At 45.7% G+C, this 27,148-nt stretch overlaps 1 protein-coding gene across 2 annotated transcripts in view; it reads right to left on the minus strand.

Annotated features, from left to right (window-relative positions):
- Nucleotides 1-27,148, minus strand: part of ANXA10 (annexin A10) — a 154,594-nt gene that overhangs the window by 15,576 nt on the left and 111,870 nt on the right. Inside the window, exon 1 of one of the 2 annotated variants that reach the window (XR_010190278.1) lies at nt 14,507-15,025. The exons of the other annotated variant lie outside the window; for it this stretch is intronic. The gene's annotated coding sequence lies outside the window, so the exon portion shown is untranslated. Of the gene's footprint in view, nt 1-14,506; nt 15,026-27,148 lie in introns of those variants that run through there. 2 annotated transcript variants of the gene reach the window in all.

Below are 27,148 nucleotides of genomic sequence, written 5' to 3' on the forward strand. Positions count from 1 at the left end.
CATTTTACACGGGTCCGAGGCATACTCGGATTCTCCCGTATGGCTCGGTTAACCCGAGCGCGCCCGAACGTCATCATCCCGCTGTCGGATTCTCGCGAGATTCGGATTCTATATAAGGAGCCGCGCGTCGCCGCCATTTTCACTCGTGCATTGGAAATGTTAGGGAGAGGACGTGGCTGGCGTCCTCTCCGTTTGTGCTTATTGCTTAATTGTGGGGACTGGGGAGCAGCTGTATTATATAGGAGGAGTACAGTGCGGAGTTTTGCTGATCAGTGACCACCAGTTTTATCCGTTCTCTGCCTGAAAAACGCTCCATATCTGTGCTCAGTGTGCTGCATATATCTGTGCTCACACTGCTTTATTGTGGGTACTGGGGACCAGCAGTATTATATAGGAGGAGTACAGTGCAGAGTTTTGCTGACCAGTGACCACCAGTATACGTTGTCTGCCTGAAAACGCTCCATATCTGTGCTCAGTGTGCTGCATATATCTGTGTTCACACTGCTTTATTGTGGGTACTGGGGACCACCAGTATATTATATAGGAGGAGTACAGTGCAGAGTTTTGCTGACCAGTGACCACCAGTATATGTTGTCTGCCTAAAAAACGCTCCATATCTGTGCTCAGTGTGCTGCATATATCTGTGCTCACACTGCTTTATTGTGGGTACTGGGGACCACCCGTATATTATATAGGAGGAGTACAGTGCAGAGTTTTGCTGACCAGTGACCACCAGTATATATAGCAGTACAGTACGGAAGGCCACTGCTCTACCTACTTCTGTGTCGTCAAGTACACTATCCATCTAGATTCTATACCTGTGGTGCATTTTAGTTTTGCAGTTTGCTGACAGTGACCACCAGTATATATAGCAGTACGGTACGGAAGGCCAATGCTCTACCTACCTCTGTGTCGTCAAGTATACTATCCATCTAGATTCTATACCTGTGGTGCATTTTAGTTTTGCAGTTTGCTGATAGTGACCACCAGTATATATAGCAGTACGGTACGGAAGGCCACTGCTCTACCTACCTCTGTGTCGTCAAGTATACTATCCATATAGATTCTATACCTGTGGTGCATTTTAGTTTTGCAGTTTGCTGACAGTGACCACCAGTATATATAGCAGTACGGTACGGAAGGTCACTGCTCTACCTACCTCTGTGTCGTCAAGTATACTGTCCATCTAGATTCTATACTTGTGGTGCATTTTAGTTTTGCAGTTTGCTGACAGTGACCACCAGTATATATAGCAGTACGGTACGGAAGGCCACTGCTCTACCTACCTCTGTGTCGTCAAGTATACTATCCATCTAAATTCTATACCTGTGGTGCATTTTAGTTTTGCAGTTTGCTGACAGTGACCACCAGTATATATAGCAGTACGGTACGGAAGACCACTGCACTACCTACCTCTGTGTCGTCAAGTATACTATCCATCTAGATTCTATACCTGTGGTGCATTTTAGTTTTGCAGTTTGCTGACAGTGACCACCAGTATATATAGCAGTACGGTATGGAAGGCCACTGCTCTACCTACCTCTGTGTCGTCAAGTATACTATCCATCTAGATTCTATACCTGTGGTGCATTTTAGTTTTGCAGTTTGCTGACAGTGACCACCAGTATATATAGCAGTACGGTACGGAAGGCCACTGCTCTACCTACCTCTGTGTCGTCAAGTATACTATCCATCCATACCTGTGGTGCATTTCAGTTGTGCGCAGTATATATAGTAGTAGGCCATTGCTATTGATACTGGCATATAATTCCACACATTAAAAAATGGAGAACAAAAATGTGGAGGTTCAAATAGGGAAAGATCAAGATCCACTTCCACCTCGTGCTGAAGCTGCTGCCACTAGTCATGGCCGAGACGATGAAATGCCATCAACGTCGTCTGCCAAGGCCGATGCCCAATGTCATAGTAGAGAGCATGTAAAATCCAAAAAACAAAAGTTCAGTAAAATGACCCAAAAATCAAAATTGAAAGCGTCTGATGAGAAGCGTAAACTTGCCAATAAGCCATTTACGACACGGAGTGGCAAGGAACGGCTGAGGCCCTGGCCTATGTTCATGTCTAGTGGTTCAGATTCACATGAGGATGGAAGCACTCATCCTCTCGCTAGAAAAATGAAAAAACTTAAGCTGGCAAAAGCACAGCAAAGAACTGTGCGTTCTTCTAAATCACAAATCCCCAAGGAGAGTCCAATTGTGTCGGTTGCGATGCCTGACCTTCCCAACACTGGACGGGAAGAGGTTGCGCCTTCCACCATTTGCACGCCCCCTGCAAGTGCTGGAAGGAGCACCCGCAGTCCAGTTCCTGATAGTTAAATTGAAGATGTCACTGTTGAAGTACACCAGTATGAGGATATGGGTGTTGCTGGCGCTGGGGAGGAAATTTACAAGGAGGATTCTGATGGTGAGGTGGTTTGTTTATGTCAGGCACCCGGGGAGACACCTGTTGTCCATGGGACGAATATGGCCATTGACATGCCTGGTCAAAATACCAAAAAAAATCACCTCTTCGGTGTGGAATTACTTCAACACAAATGCGGACAACAGGTGTCAAGCCGTGTGTTGCCTTTGTCAAGCTGTAATAAGTAGGGGTAAGGACGTTAACCACCTAGGAACATCCTCCCTTATACGTCACCTGGACCGCATTCATCAGAAGTCAGTGACAAGTTCAAAAACTTTGGATGACAGCGGAAGCAGTCCACTGACCACTAAATCCCTTCCTCTTGTAATAACCAAGCTCCTGCAAACCACACTACCAACTCCCTCAGTGTCAATTTCCACCTTACACAGGAAAGCCAATAGTCCTGCAGGCCATGTCACTGGCAAGTATGACGAGTCCTCTCCTGCCTGGGATTCCTCCGATGCATCCTTGAGTGTAACGCCTACTGCTGCTGGCGCTGCTGTTGTTGCTGCTGGGAGTCGATCGTCATCCCAGAGGGGAAGTCGGAAGACCACTTGTACTACTTCCAGTAAGCAATTGACTGTCCAACAGTCATTTGCGAAGAAGATGAAATATCACAGCAGTCATCCTGCTGCAAAGCGGATAACTCAGGTCTTGTCAGCCTGGGTGGTGAGAAACGTGTGTCCGGTATCCACCGTTAATTCACAGGCAACTAGAGACTTGATTGAGGTACTGTGTCCTCGGTACAAAATACCATCTAGGTTCCATTTCTCTAGGCAGGCGATACCGAAAATGTACACAGACGTCAGAAAAAGAGTGACCAGTGTCCTAAAAAATGCAGTTGTACCCAATGTCCACTTAACCACGGACATGTGGACAAGTGGAGCAGGGCAGACTCAGGACTATATGACTGTGACAGCCCACTGGGTAGATGTATTGCCTCCCGCAGCAAGAACAGCAGCGGTGGCACCAGTAGCAGCATCTCGCAAACGCCAACTCGTTCCTAGGCAGGCTACGCTTTGTATCACCGCTATCCATAAGAGGCACACAGCTGACAACCTCTTACGGAAACTGAGGAACATCATCGCAGAATGGCTTACCCCAATTGGACTCTCCTGGGGATTTGTGACATCGGACAATGCCAGCAATATTGTGCGTGCATTACATCTGGGTAAATTCCAGCACGTCCCATGTTTTGCAGATACATTGAATTTGGTGGTGCAGAATTATTTAAAAAACGACAGGTGCGTGCAAGAGATGCTGTCGGTGGCCCGAAGTATTGCGGGCCACTTTCGGCATTCAGCCACCGCATGCCGAAGACTGGAGCACCAGCAAACACTCCTGAACCTGCCCTGCCATCATCTGAAGCAAGAGGTGGTAACGAGGTGGAATTCAACCCTCTATATGCTTCAGAGGATGGAGGAGCAGCAAAAGGCCATTCAAGCCTATACATCTGCCCACGATATAGGCAAAGGAGGGGGAATGCACCTGACTCAAGCGCAGTGGAGAATGATTTCAACGTTGTGCAAGGTTCTGCAACCCTTTGAACTTGCCACACGTGAAGTCAGTTCAGACACTGCCAGCCTGAGTCAGGTCATTCCCCTCATCAGGCTTTTGCAGAAGAAGCTGGAGACATTGAAGGAGGAGCTAAAGCAGAGCGATTCCGCTAGGCATGTGGGACTTGTGGATGGAGCTCTTAATTCGCTTAACCAGGATTCACGGGTGGTCAATCTGTTGAAATCAGAGCACTACATTTTAGCCACCGTGCTTGATCCTAGATTTAAAACCTACGTTGTATCTCTCTTTCCAGCAGACACAAGTCTGCAGAGGTTCAAAGACCTGCTGGTGAGAAAATTGTCAAGTCAAGCGGAACGTGACCCGTCAACAGCTCCTCCTTCACATTCTCCTGCAACTGGGGGTGCGAGGAAAAGGCTAAGAATTCCGAGCCCACCCGCTGGCGGTGATGCAGAGCAGTCTGGAGCGAGTGCTGACATCTGGTCCGTACTGAAGGACCTGCCAACGATTACTGACATGTCTTCTACTGTCACTGCATATGATTCTGTCACCATTGAAAGAATGGTGGAGGATTATATGAGTGACCACATCCAAGTAGGCACGTCAGACAGTCCGTACGTATACTGGCAGGAAAAAGAGGCAATTTGGAGGCCCTTACACAAACTGGCTTTATTCTACCTAAGTTGCCCTCCCTCCAATGTGTACTCCGAAAGAGTGTTTAGTGCAGCCGCTCACCTTGTCAGCAATCGGCGTACGAGGTTACTTCCAGAAAATGTGGAGAAGATGATGTTCATCAAAATGAATTATAATCAATTCCTCCGTGGAGATATTCACCAGCAATTGCCTCCAGATAGTACACAGGGATCTGAGATGGTGGATTCCAGTGGGGACGAATTAATAATCTGTGAGGAGGGGGATGTACACAGTGAAAGGGGTGAGGAATCGGAGGATGATGATGAGGTGGACATCTTGCCTCTGTAGAGCCAGTTTGTGCAAGGAGAGATTGATTGCTTCTTTTTTGGTGGGGGCCCAAACCAACCAGTCATTTCAGTCACAGTCATGTGGCAGACCCTGTCCCTGAAATGATGGGTTCGTTAAAGTGTGCATGTCCTGTTTATACAACATAAGGGTGGGTGGGAGGGCCCAAGGACAATTCCATCTTGCACCTCTTTTTTCTTTCATTTTTCTTTGCATCATGTGCTGTTTGGGGACTATTTTTTTGAAGTGCCATCCTGCCTGACACTGCAGTGCCACTCCTAGATGGGCCAGGTGTTTGTGTCGGCCACTTGTGTCGCTTAGCTTAGCCATCCAGCGACCTCGGTGCAAATTTTAGGACTAAAAATAATATTGTGAGGTGTGAGGTGTTCAGAATAGACTGAAAATGAGTGGAAATTATGGTTATTGAGGTTAATAATACTATGGGATCAAAATGACCCCCAAATTCTATGATTTAAGCTGTTTTTGAGGGTTTTTTGTAAAAAAACACCCGAATCCAAAACACACCCGAATCCGACAAAAAATGTTCAGGGAGGTTTTGGCAAAATGCAACCGAATCCAAAACCAAAACACAAAACACGAAAAATTTCTAGTGCACATCTCTAATTGCAATCCCAATACTGCTCTGTATTCATTGTTATGTATTGTATGTTACCTTCATGTGATTAAATTGATTTTACTGCACATGATGTATTTTTTGCTCTTTCCCCATGTGCTGTAAATCTTGATGTGATGACTACATATTATGTGCTGTAAACGCCGATCCTGATGATTACATATTATGAGGAATACATTACCCAGCATAAGGGACGTATATTTATTTCCTTAAAATCCTTTTTCTGTGGGGCCTAGTGGAACTCATATCTTTTCACCATTTCTTACGAGTTTTCAGGGAACGTTTAAGGTTTGGAGAATAGAGGTAAGTCTTATTGTGTATGGGAGGACAGTCCACAGAGTGGGTGAAGCCCAGATAAAGTCCTGTAATTTTGAGTGGGAACAAGTAATACGTGTGGATGAGAGATGCAGATCTTGTGCAGAGCGAAGATGTTAGTTAGGAAGATATCTTGAGATGAGTGAAGAGATACAGTATATGTTGGTGCAGTTTGGTTAATAGCCTTGTATGTAAGTAAAAGTATTTTATATTTAACACAGTAGAATACCAGTAACCAATGGAGGGACTGACAGAGTGGATCTGCAGATGATGAACGTCTAGCAAGGAAGATTAGCCTCACAGCTGCTTTCAAAATGGATTGTAGTGATGAGAGCCTATGTTTGGGAAGACCAGTCAGGAGACTATTAAAATAATCAATGCGGGAGATAATGAGAGCATGGATCAGAGTTTTTGCTGTGTCTTGTGTAAGATATGGTTGTATTTTGGATATGTTTCTTAGATGTATGTAACATGATTTTGAGACAGATTGAATGTGGGGAACAAAGGACAGTTCAGAGTCAAGAATGACACCTAGGCAGCGAGCTTGTGGAGTAGGGATGATTGCTGAGTTATCAACAGTTATAGAGATATCAGGTCGGGAACTACTATTGGCCGGTGGAAATATAATTAATTCTGTTTTGGAAATATTAAGTTTGAGGTGGCGAGATGTCATCCAAGATGAAATGGCAGAAAGACATTCAGTGACGCGGCTCAATACAGATGGTGACAAATCTGCATACAGATGATACTGAAATCCGAAGGAGCTGATTAGTTTGCCAAAAGATGTGGTATAGATAGAGAAAAGCAGAGGATCTAAGACTGATCCTTGCAGTACTCCAACTGAGAAAGGTAGAAAAAAGGAGGTGGAATCAGAGAAACAAACACTGAAGGAGCGATTAGATAAGTAAGATGAGAACCAAGAAAGGGCTGTGTCCTAAAGACCTAGGGATTGTAATGTTTGTATGAGGAGAGAGTGGTCAATAGTGTCAAAGGCAGCAGAGAGATCAAGGAGAATAAGTAGTGAGTAATGGCCTTTAGATTTAGCAGTGACCAGATAATTCACTATCTTAGTCAGTGCTGTCTCTGTGGAGTGTTGGGCATGAAATCCTGACTGAAGTGGGTCCAGTAAGCTGTGTGAGTTAAGAAAGAGTGTGAGGTGAGTGTAGGCAAGTCTCTCAAGTAGCTTGGAGGGGCATAGGAGCTGTGAGATGGGACGGTAGTTAGAGAGTTTGCTTGGGTCAGAATTTTGTTTTTTCAGAATGGGAGTAATCACTGCATGCTTTTACAGAGAAGGAAAGATACTAGTAGACAGAGAGAGATTACATATTTTAGTTAAGGTTGGGATGAGCACAGGAGATAGAGATTTACTAATTTGTGAGGGTATAGAATCAAGAGGAGAAGTAGTAGAGTAGGCAGATGAGATTAGTGCAGATACTTCATCTTCATTTGTGGGATCAAATGGAGAGAAGGTGTTAGAGGGTTCAGGTAGGGAATTGAGCAGGTCACTGGCTGTGGAAGAGCATACCATTTCATTTTGGATTTTTTCAATCTTGTCCTTGAAATAGGACGCAAAATCTTGCGCACTGATAGTGGCTGGTGGGTTGGGTGAGGGAGGGACAAGAAGTAATTTAAATGTATTAAAAAGTCGCTTGGGGTTAGAGGCTTGAGCAGAGATGAGAGATTGGAAATATGTTTGTTTGGTAGTGTCCAGAGCACTATGATAGGAGTGGTACATGGTCTTATATGTGAGAAAATAAGATTTTACTCACCGGTAAATCTATTTCTCGTAGTCCGTAGTGGATGCTGGGAACTCCGTAAGGACCATGGGGAATAGACGGGCTCCGCAGGAGACTGGGCACTCTAAAAGAAAGATTAGGTACTATCTGGTGTGCACTGGCTCCTCCCACTATGACCCTCCTCCAGACCTCAGTTAGGATACTGTGCCCGGAAGAGCTGACACAATAAGGAAGGATTTTGAATCCCGGGTAAGACTCATACCAGCCACACCAATCACACCGTATAACTCGTGAAACTACACCCAGTTAACAGTATGAAATATAACTGAGCCTCTCAACAGATGGCTCAACAATAACCCTTAGTTAGGCAATAACTACATACAAGTATTGCAGACAATCCGCACTTGGGATGGGCGCCCAGCATCCACTACGGACTACAAGAAATAGATTTACCGGTGAGTAAAATCTTATTTTCTCTGACGTCCTAGTGGATGCTGGGAACTCCGTAAGGACCATGGGGATTATACCAAAGCTCCCAAACGGGCGGGAGAGTGCGGATGACTCTGCAGCACCGAATGAGAGAACTCAAGGTCCTCCTCAGCCAGGGTATCAATTTTGTAGAATTTAGCAAACGTGTTTACCCCTGACCAAGTTGCAGCTCGGCAAAATTGTAAAGCCGAGACCCCTCGGGCAGCCGCCCAAGATGAGCCCACTTTCCTCGTGGAATGGGCTTTTACTGATTTAGGATGCGGCAATCCAGCCGCAGAATGCTCCAGCTGAATTGTGCTACAAATTCAGCGAGCAATAGTCTGCTTAGAAGCAGGAGCACCTATTTTGTTGGGTGCCTACAGGATAAAAAGCGAGTCAGTTTTCCTGACTCCAGCCGTCCTGGAAATATACATTTTTAAGGCCCTGACTACGTCCAGTAACTTGGAATCTTCCAAGTCCCTAGTAGCCGCAGGCACTACAATAGGTTGGTTCAAGTGAAAAGCTGATACCACCTTAGGGAGAAACTGGGGACGAGTCCTCAATTCTGCCCTATCCATATGGAAAATCAGATAAGGGCTTTTACATGACAAAGCCGCCAATTCTGACACACGCCTGGCCGAAGCCAAGGCCAATAACATGACCACTTTCCACGTGAGATATTTCAAATCCACAGTTTTAAGTGGCTCAAACCAATGTGATTTTAAGAAACTCAACACCACGTTGAGATCCCAAGGTGCCACAGGAGGCACAAAAGGGGGCTGAATATGTAGCACTCCCTTTACAAATGTCTGAACTCCAGGCAGTGAAGCCAGTTCTTTCTGGAAGAAAATCGACAGAGCCGAAATCTGGACCTTAATTGGACCCAATTTTAGGCCCATAGTCACTCCTGACTGTAGGAAGTGCAGAAAACGACCCAGCTGAAATTCCTCTGTCTTCCTGGCCTCACACCACGCAACATATTTTCGCCAAATACGGTGATAATGGTTTGCGGTTACTTCTTTCCTGGCTTTTATCAGCGTAGGAATGACTTCTTCCGGAATGCCCTTTTCCTTTAGGATCCGGAATTCAACCGCCATGCCGTCAAACGCAGCCACGGTAAGTCTTGGAACAGACAGGGCCCCTGCTGTAGCAGATCCTGTCTGAGCGGTAGAGGCCATGGGTCCTCTGATATCATTTCTTGAAGTTCTGGGTACCAAGCTCTTCTTGGCCCATCCGGAACCACGCGTATCGTTCTTACTCCTCGTTTTCTTATTATTCTCAGTACCTTTGGTATGAGAGGCAGAGGAGGGAATACATAAACCGACTGGTACACCCACGGTGTCACTAGAGCGTCCACAGCTATTGCCTGAGGGTCCCTTGACCTGGCGCAATATATAGTTTTTTGTTTAGGCGGGACGCCATCATGTCCACCTGTGGCCTTCCCCAACGGTTTACTAACAGTTGGAAGACTTCTGGATGAAGTCCCCACTCTCCCGGGTGTAGGTCGTGTCTGCTGAGGAAGTCTGCTTCCCAGTTGTCCACTCCCGGAATGAACACTGCTGACAGTGCTAAGACGTGATTTTCCGCCCATCGGAGAATCCTTGTGGCTTCTGCCATCGCCATCCTACTTCTTGTGCCGCCCTGTCGGTTTACATGGGCGACTGCCGTGATGTTGTCTGATTGGATCAGTACCGGCTGGTTTTGAAGCAGAGGCCTTGCCTGACTTAGGACATTGTAAATGGCCCTCAGTTCCAGAATATTTATGTGTAGGGACGACTCCTGACTTGACCAAAGTCCTTGGAAATTTCTTCCCTGTGTGACTGCCCCCCAGCCTCGAAGGCTGGCATCCGTGGTTACCAGGACCCAGTCCTGTATGCCGAATCTGCGGCCCTCTTGAAGATGAGCACTCTGCAGCCACCACAGTAGAGATACCCTGGTCCTTGGAGACAGGGTTATCAGCCGATGCATCTGAAGATGCAATCCCGACCACTTGTCCAAGAGGTCCCACTGAAAGGTTCTTGCATGGAACCTGCCGAATGGAATTTTGCTTCGTAAGAAGCTACCATTTTTCCCAGGACTCATGTGCAGTGATGCACCGATACCTGTTTTGGTTTCAGGAGGTCTCTGACTAGAGATGACAGCTCCTTGGCTTTCTCCTGCTGGAGAAACACTTTTTTCTGTTCTGTGTCCAGAACCATCCCCAGGAACAGTAGGCGTGTGGTAGGAACCAGCTGTGACTTTGGAATGTATAGAATCCATCCGTGCTGTTGTAGCACCTCCCGAGATAGTGCTACTCCGACCAACAACTGCTCCTTGGACCTCGCCTTTATAAGGAGATCGTGCAAGTACGGGATAATTAAAACTCCCTTTTTTCGAAGGAGTATCATCATTTCTGCCATTACCTTGGTAAAGACCCTCGGTGCCGTGGACTGTCCAAACGGCAGTGTTTGGAATTGGTAATGGCAATCCTGTACCACAAATCTGAGGTACTCCTGGTGAGGATGGTAAATGGGGACATGTAGGTAAGCATCCTTGATGTCCAGGGATACCATGTAATCCCCCTCCTCCAGGCTTGCAATAACCGCCCTGAGCGATTCCATCTTGAACTTGAATTTTTTTATGTATGTGTTCAAGGATTTCAAATTTAAAATGGGTCTCACCGAACCGTCCGGTTTCGGTACCACAAACAGTGTGGAATAGTAACCCCGTCCTTGTTGAAGTAGGGGCGCCTTGACTATCACCTGCTGGGAATACAGCTTGTGAATTGCCTCTAGCACAGCCTCCCTGCCTGAGGGAGTTGTCGGCAAGGCAGATTTGAGGAAACGGCGGGGGGGAGACACCTCGAATTCCAGCTTGTACCCCTGAGATACTACTTGAAGGATCCAGGGATCCACCTGTGAGCGAGCCCACTGATCGCTGAAATTTTTGAGGCGGCCCCCCACCATACCTGGCTATGCCTGTGGAGCCCCCGCGTCATGCGGTGGACTCAGAGGAAGCGGGGGAAGAATTTTGATTCTGGGAACTGGCTGACTGGTGCAGCTTTTTCCCTCTTCCCTCGTCTCTGTGCAGAAAGGAAGCGCCTTTGACCCGCTTGCTTTTCTGAAGCCGAAAGGACTGTACCTGATAATACAGTGCTTTCTTAGGCTGTGAGGAAACCTGAGGTAAAAATTTTTCTTCCCAGCTGTTGCTGTGGATACGAGGTCCCAGAGACCATCCCCAAACAATTCCTCACCCTTATAAGGCTCTATGTGCCTTTTAAAGTCAGCATCACCTGTCCAGTGTCGGGTCTCTAATACCCTCCTGACAGAATGGACATTGCATTAATTCTGGATGCCAGCCGGCAAAATATCCCTCTGTGCATCCCTCATATATAAGACGACGTCTTATGTTTGCAAAATAGTATCCCTGTTTGACAGGGTTACAGACCACGCTGCAGCAGCACTATCTGCAGGTCTCAGTCTAGTACCTGAGTGTGTAAATACAGACTTTAGGATAGCCTCCTGCTTTTTATCAGCAGGTACCTTCAAAGTGGCCGTATCCTAAGACGGCAGTGCCACCTTTTTTGACAAACGTGTGAGCGCCTTTTCCACCCTAGGGGATATCTCCCAGCGTAACTTATCCTCTGGCGGGAAAGGGTACGCCATCAGTAACTTTTTAGAAATTACCAGTTTCTTATCGGGGGAACCCACGCTTTTTCACACTTCATTCACTCATTTGATGGGGGAACAAAACACTGCCTGCTTTTTTTCCCCAAACATAAAACCCTTTTTTAGTGGTACTTGGGTTAATGTCAGAAATGTGTAACACATTTTTTATTGCCGGGATCATGTAACGGATGTTCCTAGTGGATTGTGTATATGTCTCAACCTCGTCGACACTGGAGTCAGACTCCGTGTCGACATCTGTGTCTGCCATCTGAGGGAGCGGGCATTTTTGAGCCCCTGATGGCCTTTGAGACGCCTGGGCAGGCGCGGGCTGAGAAGCCGGCTGTCCCACAGCTGTTACGTCATCCAGCCTTTTATGTAAGGAGTTGACACTGTCGGTTTATACCTTCCACCTATCCATCCACTCTGGTGTCGGCCCCACAGGGGGCGACATCACATTTATCGGCATCTGCTCTGCCATCACATAAGCCTCCTCATCAAAAGTGTCGACACAGCCGTACGACACACCGCACACACACACAGGGAATGCTCTGACTGAGGACAGGACCCCACACAGCCCTTTGGGGAGACAGAGAGAGAGTATGCCAGCACACACCAGAGCGCTATATAATTTTGGGATTAACACTATATTGAGTGAATTTTTCCCAATAGCTGCTTGTATATACAATATTGCGCCTAAATTTTGTGCCCCCCCCTCTCTTTTTAACCCTTTGAGCCTGAAAACTACAGGGGAGAGCCTGGGGAGCTGTCTTCCAGCTGCACTGTGAAGAGAAAATGGTGCCAGTGTGCTGAGGGAGAAGCCCCGCCCTTTTTTCAACTGACTTTCTCCCGCTTTTTCTGGAATACTGGCAGGGGTAATTTTACATCTATATAGCCTCTAGGACTATATATGATGTAGATTTGCCAGCCAAGGTGTCATATATTGCCCTCAGGGCGCCCCCCCCAGCGCCCTGCACCCTCAGTGACCGGAGTGTGAAGTGTGCATGAGGAGCAATGGCGCACAGCTGCAGTGCTGTGCGCTACCTTGGTGAAGACCGAAGTCTTCTGCCGCCGATTTTCCGGACCTCTTCTTGCTTCTGGCTCTGTAAGGGGGACGGCGGCGCGGCTCCGGGAACGAACACCAAGGCCAGTTCCATGCGGTCGATCCCTCTGGAGCTAATGGTGTCCAGTAGCCTAAGAAGCCCAAGCTAGCTGCAAGCAGGTAGGTTCGCTTCTTCTCCCCTTAGTCCCTCGATGCAGTGAGCCTGTTGCCAGCAGGTCTCACTGTAAAATAAAAAACCTAAAATAAACTTTCTTTCTAGGAGCTCAGGAGAGCCCCTAGTGTACATCCAGCTCGGCCGGGCACAGAAATCTAACTGAGGTCTGGAGGAGGGTCATAGTGGGAGGAGCCAGTGCACACCAGATAGTACCTAATCTTTCTTTTAGAGTGCCCAGTCTCCTGCGGAGCCCGTCTATTCCCCATGGTCCTTACGGAGTTCCCAGCATCCACTAGGACGTCAGAGAAAGTCACTTGAACTACGAGATTTACGTCACTGGCGTTCTACTTTACGTGAGAGTTTTTGTAGGTGTCTTGTGTATTTAGAGTGCCACGGTTGACATCTAAGTCTACGTGGAGTGTAATGGGTAGCTGGAGCCACTTCATCAAGTGCTGTTTCTAGAGTTTGGTTAAGGTGTGATACAGATGAACTTGGTTATTGGTGTAACACCCAGGTAAGTATGATGTTAGTGTAGAGCAGAGGTTCTCAAACTCGGTCCTCAGGACCCCACACAGTGCATGTTTTGCAGGTAACCTAGCAGGCGCACAGGTGTATTAATTACTCACTGACACATTTTAAAAGGTCCACAGGTGGAGCTAATTATTTCACTTGTGATTCTGTGAGGAGACCTGCAAAACATGCACCGTGTGGGGTCCTGAGGACCGAGTTTGAGAACCTCTGGTGTAGAGTATTGAATATATACATTGCCAATAATGATTGGTCTGTTGGCATGGGTTTTCTGCTTCTTCAGTAATTGGTAACAAGGTTTCTGAATCCAATATTAAGCAATTGGACTCAATTAAAACAGTTTTCAGTTTTGAAATAAAATAATACAATTTTCAATATCGCTTACAAAAGGCAAAATTAAGCAATTTATTAGGCTGGAACTCAATTTGCTGGTCTGAAGTCTCACACAGCACAAACAAATACAACCTGCAATGGATGCTTAGCAATAAGGTAGTCAAACACTTTCACTTAATTACATTATCCAAAGACAAACCAGACCCTTATTGTTCTAAGCCAATTTAAATGCAAAACACAAATACATTCTTAATAATGTTTTACACAAAACAATGCATTAAAATATAAGAAATTTCAACGCTGGGGCCCCAGATACTAATTATGGCCAGTTACACAGTTCTCGTTGGAGTACTCAGAAGTATTACGTTCCCCAGTTTAGCAAGCTCAGAGCCTTAATGTACTGTACTCTACATATATAAGGATAGCAGGGATAGGCTTCCAAAAGGTCCTGGCTCTTGTCCACAGGCAATAACAGCTGAATACTGTATCAATATGTTCCCTGAAATGCTGATGCTTTATTAACTCTCCTTGTGCTGCACTATAGAGCAACCCTGCCAGGTAGGGGAGGGTAAAAGGGTATCCTGCTGTTCGTCAACATATAAGTAACAGCTATTAGAAGTAGTGCCGAAGTCTTTCTCACTCAGTGTGCTGCCTATTTACTTTTGCCTTACTTTCAGCAGTTACTGCACTAGGAGAGTGTGATCTGTCCTTTTTGCTCACCCGCTGCTGCTCTGAAGGAGGAGGCGCTACCTGACCCTCCTTCACTGGGAGGTGAGTAGCTACATCACTGTCCTTGGATGCCAGAAGATGTCCCTAAACACAGCCTCAATTGTCTCTGCTGCTGCCACCATCCACCAATTCTCACAGGGATACGCGTGGCTGATCACCGAGTCCCCTAGCTGCTGCCGTCAATCTCCTTTCCTTCCAGTCACTGGGAACATCCCAACACACTGCAGCTAATAGTGCTGCTCCACTCTTTGCTCTCTGTCCTTCCAAGATGGCCGCCACCCAACTGCCAACTGTCCGATCCCTCAGCTGTTAACTGTCCCGGTGCATGCCAGCTACAGCACAGAACATATCTTTAACCCTTTCCTTGCAGTAAGTCACAAAGCGTTCAGCCAGGCTGCATTTTGTAGAGGGGAAAATGGGCACAGAAGTCGCATAAATATCTGTGGCAGCCCTGATGGGGTGCCACATAGGACCTCATTAATAATGTATTTAGATGGTTATTCAGGTTTTTAGCAAACCAAAAATGTTAACAATTGGGCAAAACCATGTTGCACTGCAGGTGGGGCAGATCTAACATGTGCAGCAAGAGTTAGATCTGGATGGGGTATTTTGTTTCTGTGCAGGGTAAATACTGGCTGCTTAATTTCTACACTGCAATTTAGATTTCAGTTTGAACACACTGCACCCTAATCTAACTCTCTATGCATATGTTACATCTGCCCCACCTGCAGTGCACATGGTTTTGCCCAATTGCTAACTTTTTGGTTTGCTAACAAACCTGAATAAGGTCATTAACCCACAGTATCAGTATACACTATATTCCAGTGACAGTCTACAGCAGTGGTAGTCAACCCTGGTCCTTGAGAGCTACCAACACTTCACATTTTCCAGGTCTCCTTACAGAATCACAAGTGAAGTACTTAGCTCCAACTGTGGATCTTTTAAAATGTGTCAGTTAGTAATGACTACACCTGTGCCCCTGCTAGGTGAGCTGGAAAACATGAACTGTTGGTAGCTCTCGAGGACCAGGGTTGGCTACCACTGGTCTACAGCATGCTCTAGCAGTACTATATTTCCTGGTGTGGCCCTTGACATCATGACAACATATGCTCATGATGCGGAAAAAGCACAGGGCACTCCCAGGGCCATCTTAACACCAGTGTAGGTCCCTGGGCAAAGCAATGCACTGGGGTCCCTACCCATACCCCAGTGGTAGAGATATGGGGTGCTATCATCATCAGCTTTGATGCCCTGTGGGCAGTAGGGGGTGTTCTGTCGCGCTCAGCATGTAGGACTTGGAGCAGTAATTTCTGCTAATTACTCCTTTACTGCACAGATGGTGGGAGATGGGGTGAGAGGGCAAACACTAAACTATAGAAGGGGCATTGGGCTGAATGAAGGGGCCCCGGTACATGACTTACAGGGTGGTATGTGTAATACACAGGGATGTTTAATACACAGGGAAGGGGTGGATAGCGGAGTGGGCTTAAAACTTAGCATTTTACGTTGGGAGGGCGGCTTCCAGCCGCAGATATCTCCAGTTCCTGGAATAGATTTCTTAGCTTTCAATGGGATAAAAAAAAAAACTAGAGAGTCCCATCTTTCAGGAGGTTCTGGGGATTTGAGGATCAGAGTTCAGGAGTCAGAGCAATCCACCAATGATTATATAAAACTGCATTCTAAGTCAGACAGAACCTGTGATATCTGGCTGGGAAGAGCAATTAATAGGCTCAGATGGGGAACACTGCTTTGAAGTCTGATATCTCCGGTTCCCCAGGGCCAGTTTTCAAAAATCTGGTACCCCTGTAAAAAGAGGACCCAAAGCTATCAGCATAGGGCCCTTATACTCCTGGGGCCCTTGGGCAACTGCCCTTTGAACCCATATGAAAAGACGGCCCTGGCTACCCTGTTATGCCACTGCGATCATCAGATGATTTTAAAGCAAACCTGCTGATATGAGGCAGGTGACAGAGAGCTTACTTCTGATTTGGGAATAACACAAGAGAGAACAAATAACTGTTGGCCTAATTCTTGTTTGTACGCAATGGTCAATTAGCACTTAACTACTTAACTGACTAATTTTTTTTCCAAAAAGCGCTCATGAATTGTTGTTTTCTTTTTATGAGTGAATTAGGTGAAGAACATGTATTTAACATTATCTAAAATGATTTTAGTGGAAAAAAAAATATTTTTTACATATTCCAAACATCGGAACATCGATAATCACCATCAGAAACAGCGCTACCATCGCGGATTTCATTTTAAAAGCTAAGACAGACACAAGGTACACGGGGGGGGGGGGGGGAGTGTGTCACTTGGGGGGGTTAATTAACACTTTCCCAGCGGTTGCCATTATCTGCAGCTGCCGGGTGGTGTGGGGGGGGTGGGGGGTCCCTGCCGTGCTGACCGCAGTGACTGATGAGCAGTGACCGGCAGCATGGCAAACACTAGCAGAGGGTGCAGGCAGGCAGAGGGACCAGAAGGGCTGCAGAGCTGCAGCTGCGGGATGTTTCCATTCCCTGCAGTTGCACATGCTGTTTATCTGACTGGTCGCATCCTGTGCGACCAGGTCAGATAAAGCAATTGCTGGTGTGGTCACATTAAATGCGACCATGCCAGGCAAGTGGTTAATAGAGTGATTATCGGCAGACTGCGAATGTGCTGAGATTGCAATGTACATGCATGAAGGAGCAGCTACGATCTCGCTCACAAAGAGGGTTATATGACAATGATTCATAGGAAGTGACCATTTGGAGGTGTTAACGGAGTGTTTATCGGGAGTGCATGGGAAAATGCAGGTGTAACATGGCTGTTTTCAAAGTGTGTATCTGCTGATGGCTGTGGGTTCATACGTGCAAACACATGTCCTCTGAGTTGCTACTGCAATGTCCAGTCTGCGCAGCCATAGACCAACCCTTAGCCCTGATATTCCTTATTCCTTGTTGTTGTGTGTAGGCTGTGAACGTGTATGCAATTGCGATTGAGTTTGCAGTGGCTCCAGTGGGCGTCTCTTTTTATTCCTGGGAGGCAGCTTACCTTTTTGACATTAGCAGCTCTGTAGTCTACAAAATTGCAATTACATTTAAGTAAAAACATGAATTAGGCCCTGTGTACTTTGGCAAAACCATTTTGCATTGCAGGTGAGACAGATTTCAAATATGCAAAGAGATTTAGGTGTGAGCATGGGCGGATTTAGGGGTGAGGGTGCCCCTAGGCACAGTAACGGCTCCTAATTTTATTATTTCTATTAATTGGTTATAAGCCCTCATCTGATGCTAGCCAATTTAATACAATAATAAAAAAGCCACTAACTATGACATTTTTAATTTTTAATTATGTGTCCAAGTAGGACAGCTTACAGGGGCAGTATGTGCATGTCCTACCAATTGACACTCTCTTCAAGGTAGCATATGGTACAGTACAGTGGAAATATTTTGCAGTTACTGGTACTTTTCGGGCTGACAGTACCAACACAAGCATTCAAATGCAGCCCCCAAAAAAGTGCCGCCCCTAGGCAAGTGCCTCACATGCCTAATGGCAAATTCGTCACCAGGTGTGAGAGAGACGTGCCCAAACTGAAATCTAAGTTGCAGTATAAAAATAAAGCTGTCCAACATTTGTGGGCTACATGCGAAAGCAGTATTTTCCCCTGCATGCAAAAAATTTATGTATTTGCACCCATTTATTTGCAACATGGTTTGTCAAGGATCACAGTTACAGTACTTGCTCTTTCTTACTTTATTCCAAAATCAGAATCTGGACCAGAGTGCATTTCAACTAACTCTCAATAGAGATAAGTGGCGAGATGTAATAGCGTCCAAGATCGCCAGAGGTACGGGATGCCGGACAATCTTGGATGTTTTTTTAAAAAGGCAATCACTTACAAGGCAAAACCATGCCTTGTAAGTGATTGCCCCTCTAAAAAAATGCCAGAGATCGGCCAGCATTCCGCACCTCTGGCGATCTCGGATGCCATTATCTCCCGCCAAAGGTTTGATACAATCTACAGTGAGTATCTAACAAATAACACAGTAGGGAGAATAATGTACAAAAATATTAGATGTGTTAAATCAAAAAGGCCCACATCTATCACCCATTCCCATATCATACCAAAATACTGTACTGTCTTCCAAAAATCAGTTCACAAAGTAGAAAAGACACTGGGGGTCATTCCGAGTTGTTCGCTCGTTATTTTTTTCTTGCAACGGAGAAATTAGTCGCTAATGCGCATGCGCAATGTCCGCAGTGCGACTGCGCCAAGTAAATTTGCTATGCACTTAGGAATTTTACTCACGGCATTACGAGGTTTTTTCTTCGTTCTGGTGATCGTAGTGTGATTGACAGGAAGTGGGTGTTTCTGGGCGGAAACTGGCCGTTTTATGGGAGTGTGTGAAAAAACGCTACCATTTCTGGGAAAAACGCGGGAGTGGCTGGAGAAACGGAGGAGTGTCGGAGTGAACGCTGGGTGTGTTTGTGACGTCAAACCAGGAACGAAACTGACTGAACTGATCGCAGATGCCGAGTAAGTCTGGAGCTACTCAGAAACTGCTAAGAAGTGTCTATTCGCAATTCTGCTAATCTTTCGTTCGCAATTTTGATAAGCTAAGATTCACTCCCAGTAGGCGGCGGCTTAGCGTGTGCAAAGCTGCTAAAAGCAGCTTGCGAGCGAACAACTCGGAATGACCCCCACTGTGCTTTCACATCTATTAATTACTAGAGATGTGCGGCGGGCACTTTTCATGTTTTGTGTTTTGGTTTTGGTTCCATGATTGTGTTTTGGATCTGGATTGGTTTTGCCGAAACTACCCTTTCGTGTTTTGGTTTTGGTTTTGGATCTGGATGATTTTTGAAAAAAACATAAAAACAGCTAAAATCACAGAATTTGGGGGTTATTTTGATCCTACGGTATTATTAACCTCAATAACATTCATGTCCACTCATTTCCAGTCTATTCTGAACATCTCATGCCTCACAATATTATTTTTAGGCCAAAAGGTTGCACTGAGGTGGCTGTATGACTAAGCTAAACGACACAAGTGTGCAGCACAAACACCTGGCCCATCTAGGAGTAGCACTGCAGTGGCAGACAGGATGGCACTTAAAAAACTAGTCCCCAAACAGCACATCACACAAAGAAGTAGAAGAGGTGCAATGAGGTAGCTGTATGACTAAGCTAAGTGACACAAGTGTGCGGCACAAACACCTGGCCCATCTAGGAGTGGCAATGCAGTTGCAGCCAGGATGGCACTTAAAAAAACTAGGCCACAAACAACACATCATGCAAAGAAGTAAAAGAGGTGCAATGAGGTAGCTGTATGACTAAGCTAAGCGACACAAGCATACAGCACAAACAACATGGGAAGTGCTGGAATTTGCCCAGATGTAATACACGCACAATATTGGTGGCACAGGAGAGTGTACCCCTAAACCACACACACACACATGGCAAAGCCTGCAAAATTAATTTGGATAAAAATAACCCTTTTATTTGGAGCAATTATAATAATATGCAGCACAGGTGAGCGTACCCCTACACCACACAGGGCAAACCCTGTAAAAATTATTTGGATTAAATATTAATATCGCCTTTAAATGGAGTAAATAATATACAGCACAGGTCAGTACCACTGGACTGGATTTATACGGAAGTATCACTGGAATTATACACCAGTACCACTGGCATTATACTGCAGTATCAACTGGAATTATACATCAGTACCACTGGATTTATATGGCAGTACCACTGGACTGGATTTATACGGCAGTATCACTGGATTTATACACCAGTACCACTGGAATTATACGTCAGTATCACTGGAATTATACGGCAGTATCACTGGAATTATACGGCAGTACTACTGGACTTTTATGGCAGTACCACTGGACTGGATTTATACGGCAGTATCACTGGATTTATATGCCACTACCACTGCCAGTACCACTGGAATTATACGGCAGTATCACTGGACATATACGGCAGTACCACTGGAATTATATGGCAGTACCACTGGACATATACGGCAGTATCACTGGACATAAACGGCAGTATCACTGGACTGGATTTATACACCAGTACCACTAGATATATACAGCAGTACCACTGGACATATACGGCAGTATCACTGGACTGGATTTAAACGCCAGTACCACTGGATTTATATGGCAGTACCACTGGACATATACGGCCGTATCACTGCAATTATATGGCAGTACCACTGGACATATACGGCAGTATCACTGGAATTATATGGCAGTACCACTGGACATATACGGCAGTACCACTGGAATTACACGGCAGTATCACTGGAATTATACGGCAGTACCACTGGACTTATACGACATTTCCACTGGACTGGATTTATATGGCAGTATCACTGTACTTATACGGCAGTACCACTGGAATTATAAGGCAGTATCACTGGAATTATACAGCAGTATCACTGGAATTATATGGCACTACTACTGGACTGGATTTATACGGCAGTATAACTAGATTTATATGCCAGTACCACTGGAATTATATGGCAGTACCACTGGACATATACGGCAGTACCACTGGACATATATGGCAGTATCACTGGACTTGATTTATACGCCAGTACCACTGGATTTATATGTAAGTACCACTGGACATATACGGCAGTATCACTGGATTTATACTGCAGTACCACTGGACATATACGGCAGTATCACTGGACTGGATGTATACGCCAGTATGACTGGATTTATACGGCAGTACCACTGGACATATACGGCAGTATCACTGGACTGGATTTAAATGCCAGTACCACTGGATTTATACGGCAGTACCACTGGACATATACGGCCGTATCACTGCAATTATATGGCAGTACCACTGGACATATACGGCAGTATCACTGGAATTATAAGGCAGTACCACTGGACATATACGCCAGTATCAATGGATTTATACGGCAGTACCGCTGGACATATATGGCAGTATTACTGGACATATACAGCAGTATCACTGGACATTTACAGCAGCACAGGGACACCACCACCACCACTGGACTGATGCAGGATAACACAGCACCACTGCAATGGACTGGACTTATACAGCAGCACTGGACATACGGCAGCATAGGACACCACCACTGTGACTGGACTGATGCAGCACAAGACACTACTACTGTACTGATGCAGAACAACACAGCACCACTGCAATGGACTGGACTTATACAGCAGCACTGGACATATGGCAGCAGTGGACACACACCACCACTGTGACTGGACTGGTTCAGCACAATACACCACCACTGAACTGATGCAGCACAACACAGCACCACTGGACTGGACTTATACAGCAGCACTGGACATATGGCAGCAGAGGACACCACCACTGTGACTGGACTGATGCAGCACAAGACACTACTACTGTACTGATGCAGGACACTGAGGATGGAGACACGTCCTCTCGCTACACTCTCCAATGCCGGAGTGAAAATGGCGGCAGCGCGCGGCTCCTTATATGGAATCCAAACCCTGCGAGATTCTGACAGCGGGATGATGACGTTTTGCCGCGTTCTGGTTTCTGAGTCAGACGTGAAAACCCAAGCCGGGCTCTGAACCGGGCTCGGGTAGTGAAGTCCGGTAGGGTTCGGTTCTCAGGGAACCGAACCCGCTCATCTCTATTAATTACGTATATGGGGCCTGATTCAGATTGGGTCACAAAATCTGCTAAGAGGATGCGGGTGCATGCGCAGGGCCCCTCCTGCCCATGAACCCGTATTTCCAGCAGTGCCCTGCAGAAAATGCGATCGCCTCTGCCTGTCTATCAGGTAGAGGCATTTGCGAAGCGGGGGACAGCAAAGCTCCATTTCCAAGGCTGAGATGGAACATTATGGGGGCGGTAACAGAGAAGCATGGCAGTGTGAACATGGGACATGATCGGGGCGGCTGCGTGACGTCACACGCAGCCGCAGTGATTACCAAAATGGCGACCGGTCCCCTGCACCAGCAGGAGGCTACCTCATTGTTAACGATCACGGGGGGGGGGGGACTTTTGTTAGCATGCTGGGTGGCCTTGCCCTGCGATGGGCGGCCCCCAGCATGCGATCCAAAAGATAGCAAATTCTGCTACTTAGCAGAATTTGCAATCCTTACTGAATCAGGTCCATTGCACTTTATTTAATGTAAAGTATATGGTGGGAAACACCTTTCTGAAGGCATTTCAGTGTGGATATTAACTATTATGAACTGCATCTTCCCAGAAAGGTTAAACGAATCTGTCGAACTAAATGCGGTTCTATAATACGCATACCTAACAACTCTTACATTGGTGGTCATTCCGAGTTGTTCGCTAGCAGATTTCGGTCGCAGCGCAGTGGTCATGCAAAAAAAGGCACTTCTGCGCATGCATATGCGCGCAATGCGCATGCGCGTCGTACTATTACAACGAACGATGTAGTTTCACACAAGGTCTAGCAAAGCTTTTCAGTCGCACTGCTGGCCGCAGAGTGATTGACAGGAAGTGGGCGTTTCTGGGGGTTAGCGGAAAAACGCAGGCGTGCCAGATAAAAACACAGGCGTGGCTGGGGAAACGTAGGCGTGGCTGGCCGAACGCAGGGCGTGTTCGTGACGTCAAAACAGGAACTGAATAGTCTGAACTTAGTGATCGCAAGCGCTGAATAGGTCTGGAGCTACTCTGAAACTGCACAAAATGATTTTGTAGCCGCTCTGCGAACCTTTCGTTTGCACTTCTGCTAAGCTAAAATACACTCCCAGAGGGCGGCGGCTTAGCGTTTGCACGGATGCTAAAAGCAGCTAGCGAGTGAACAACTCGGAATGACCGTCATTATCCTTTGTGTAGTATTATGAATAGTGTTTTTTTTTTTTTTTGATCCATACCCATCTAAGTAATTAATTTTCTGTCAGTATACCCTTTCTCAAAGTTTCTTTTTTGCTTTCCCATCTTTACCATGGTGATTTGATATAATATATAAAAAAAAATGAGAATGTCCCTTCAGTTATCCTCAATTTATTATTTTTCCAGCATATTTTTATATAGGCTGATATAAATAAATAATGTGTATCTTATTTCCATTTACATATATATTTGTAGGGAATAAGTTGTTTAGAATGTGCGTCCTGCTTTGGAAAATTGCAGATATGCACTAGACAAGTTCTTAATCACGTGACTCCCTGTGTGTCCAAATATCGTAATCCACATAAATACTACTTCTACGGAAACATATGCCTGCGTTTCAAAGACCGGAACCAGAAGCAAATTTACATCATATCCGGTAAAATAACTATCCGGGCTGACGATTCACGTGACACCACGTGACCGCGAAATTAATAATAACAGTGTATTAGCCCAGATCATAAGAATACTTGGTCAGCATTTAAACTATGAATACCGACAATTCATTTATACACTTGTAAAAGTTAAAGGTTCCGTTTTCTGCGAGTTCGGAAACCAACAGGAAGTCATGTGTTCGCATCCTGCGTTCCAAATACAGGAAATAGGATATTCCATTAATAATTATTAATTAAAAACTTTTTTTAAATGTATTATTGGTGATCGTTTTTATAAATAATTAAGTACATAATAGTGTGGTCTGCCTCCTCTGTTATATCAAATATAAAAATAAAATTTCATTATTTTAAGATACATTGTTTGAATGGTACCAGGTGTGTGTAATTTTTCAATCAAGTAGGGTATATATACTCCCATTGGGGATTCCCATAATCACCTTTGATAAAACTGCTAGATAGCAGTGAAATGCGTCAGGTTTTGGAACCCCTACTACCCCGTCAGCAGACATCTCTATTCGATTCCTGCCTTACCATACGGACCCTACAGGACACATTTACTTGTGGACACCATCATTTGCATTGGGCATACCATCGTCTGTGAATGGCACCATTTGGATTGGACACCGCACACTGGAGAGGACAGCTTTACTTCCAACCAGCCTATTTGGAAAAAGCCACGGATCTTCCTCCAGCGGCCTTCCATTGGTAATGTTACCTCCATGAACTGTGTCCACTATTTGTTGCTAGGGTCCTTGATGGCAATCCACTATCTGTGAATCAATATTTATTGAAGTCTGCAAAATTGCACGGGACAATACCAGGTTCCTACATGAGTAATTTTACATCTTTTTTACACAACACAAATATTATTGTTGTCCAATATTGTTTTTTATTAAATATATAATAATTTTATGACATTGGTTTATGTTTTTTTGTAAATAGCGCTGCTACTTGTTTTCCATTGGATATAAACTATTACCTAACTATAGTATGATAAAAAAAATAATATTTAAAATCTAAAATACAATGAGCAAACACATCAGCAATGTCATACTACATCTGCAGTCATTCAAATGGAATTAATAGTGCTCTACCAGATGCAGTTTTTAATATCCACTGTAACATAACTTTGCAATTGAACAAGTCACACAGTACATTTGGATTGCTCCATTCGCTGCAAAGTCTTACTAAATCAGATTTTAAGAAAAAATTAATTTGCTGTTTTAATAGCATTTGACATTTTGCATCATCTGATGTGTTGCAAATCAGCACAATGGCCAAATGGGATTATTATTGCTCCTGGCTAAAATTTTCTGCAACTGAGATATTCTATAAAAGGGAATGACAAAAAACCCAAACCTATAAATCTTTATTGTGAGTTAAATCTGTGAAATACACCATATGGTATTCGTTCTACTGGCAATAAAAAAAAAAAAAGATGCAGAAGGCTGTATAAAGAAAAGGTTTTGAAAGAAAAGAGCTTTTGTTTAGTCTTTGTGAGTTCTCCACATGAAATATAGATATAATCATTCCTCCATGTTAATGGTTTAGAGAAAATATAAATGAATCTAAAAAGAGTACTCCTCAACCAGACTGACCTTGTGGTCTGAGTTCACATCCTACCTTGCTGTGTATGAAATGGGATTTTCTGATAACACATATACCTACAGTGTATATGTTAAGAATGATTTCACTAAAGTACATGGAGTGTGCAATAAGTTTCTGGATATGCAGTGCATAGGTAGAGTATAAACAATCTGACTGTCTGCTTGTTAACTGTAATTTCTGACTAAAGGTCTAGTGAAATGTCAAGGCACAGAACCATACGTATATTAGTAGCATAGCCAGGCTTGGACTGGCCCACAGGGTTACAGACAGAGCCGGCGCTTTCATTAGGCAGCTTTAGGCAGCTGCCTATGAGCGCCGGGACCTGAGGGGCGGCCCGCCATGACTGACTGGTGTAAAAATAACTTTTTCCCCCTCCAAAAGAGGACAGTGCAACATAAATCCCTTCACTGGGCTGTCCCACCCGCCCCCGTAGCTTGCTGCCGCAGTTAGCAAGAGGCGCAACCCCCCGGGAATCCCGTAGCTTGCCCTTTTATTCCTGCTGCATAGCCTGCAGTGCAAGCGCCCGTCGGAAGCTCCGCCCCTGACCCGTAGGAAGCTTCGCCCACCGACCGCAACCTGCCCCTTTGGACGCCAGGTTCAGAGCAACTCGAGCTCCCTTCCCCGCATAGTGTCTTGGATCCCCCCGCACCATGTGACGTCGCAGTGCGTGACGTCGCATAATTCCTGCTGCCACGCCACCGAGAAGTTTAAAGGAAGCGGCGGCGCGACTGGGTGACTGCAGGGTGACAGATAATCCTACTACACTGTAGTGGCTGGGTGAGTCCACGGTGCCTTTACTGCTGGCTGCTGTCCTTCACTAGTATGCAGTGCACTGACATATATATATATATATATACCGTGTATATATATGTGTGTGTGTGCGATATGCCGGCATCAGAAGTCTGACTGCAGCATCCCGATGCCTAGATTCCTAAAAGTGGCTAGGTAATTATACTTACCTTCCCCCAATACCCCTCTAACCCTCCCTCGCGGCAGCCTAAACCTAAACCCGCAGCCTATCCCTAACCCTTTCTTGTGGTGCCTAAACCTAACCCCCCTCCCCGCAGTTTAACCCTAACCCTCCCCCCTCCCACAGCCTATATCTAACCCCCACCCCCACCCCACCCCCTGCTGCTTACCTGAGCGCAGCCTTACTGAACGGTCGTTCGGGATACGAGTGGGTTGTTTCCCTATTTGACAACAACCGCTGGAAAGTGGGTATTGGTGTGTGTGTGGGGGGGAGGGGGATGTTGTGCAGACGGTTTGCCTAGGCTTCTAAGAATCCTTGCACCTTGCACCGGCCCTGGTTACAGGGGAAACCACCGGTGAGCCCCACTGCCTGGGGGCCCACCTCCTTCTCTAAGGATCTGGTTCCAGACTGTGCATTTGAATTATACATTATACATATGTTACCTTATACTGGATTATGGTGTACTTTCTACAGTGCATTGCTGTTATCAATTTGTTATTAATCTGGTACATTATCATGCATGCAGCAGCTGAATTTATTGTATATATTTATGAAGGGGTCCAAAGGTTGCACTCTCTAATGGTTAGTCAAGCCAATGAGCTGGCAGGCCACACCCCCTCTGCAGACTGCCCACACCCCTAACATGGGCCCCTACCACTGCATTTCCCCGGTGGGCATGTTCACTTACTTCACAAACATGTTATGGAGCTCAACAGAGGCCAGTAAAGAGCCATGATGTTCTATGACTACAAGAGTGGTCTGCGACATGAGGGGAG

The sequence above is a fragment of the Pseudophryne corroboree genome, chromosome 1 (assembly GCF_028390025.1).
Source record: "Pseudophryne corroboree isolate aPseCor3 chromosome 1, aPseCor3.hap2, whole genome shotgun sequence".
Classification (NCBI taxonomy): Eukaryota; Metazoa; Chordata; class Amphibia; order Anura; family Myobatrachidae; genus Pseudophryne; species Pseudophryne corroboree.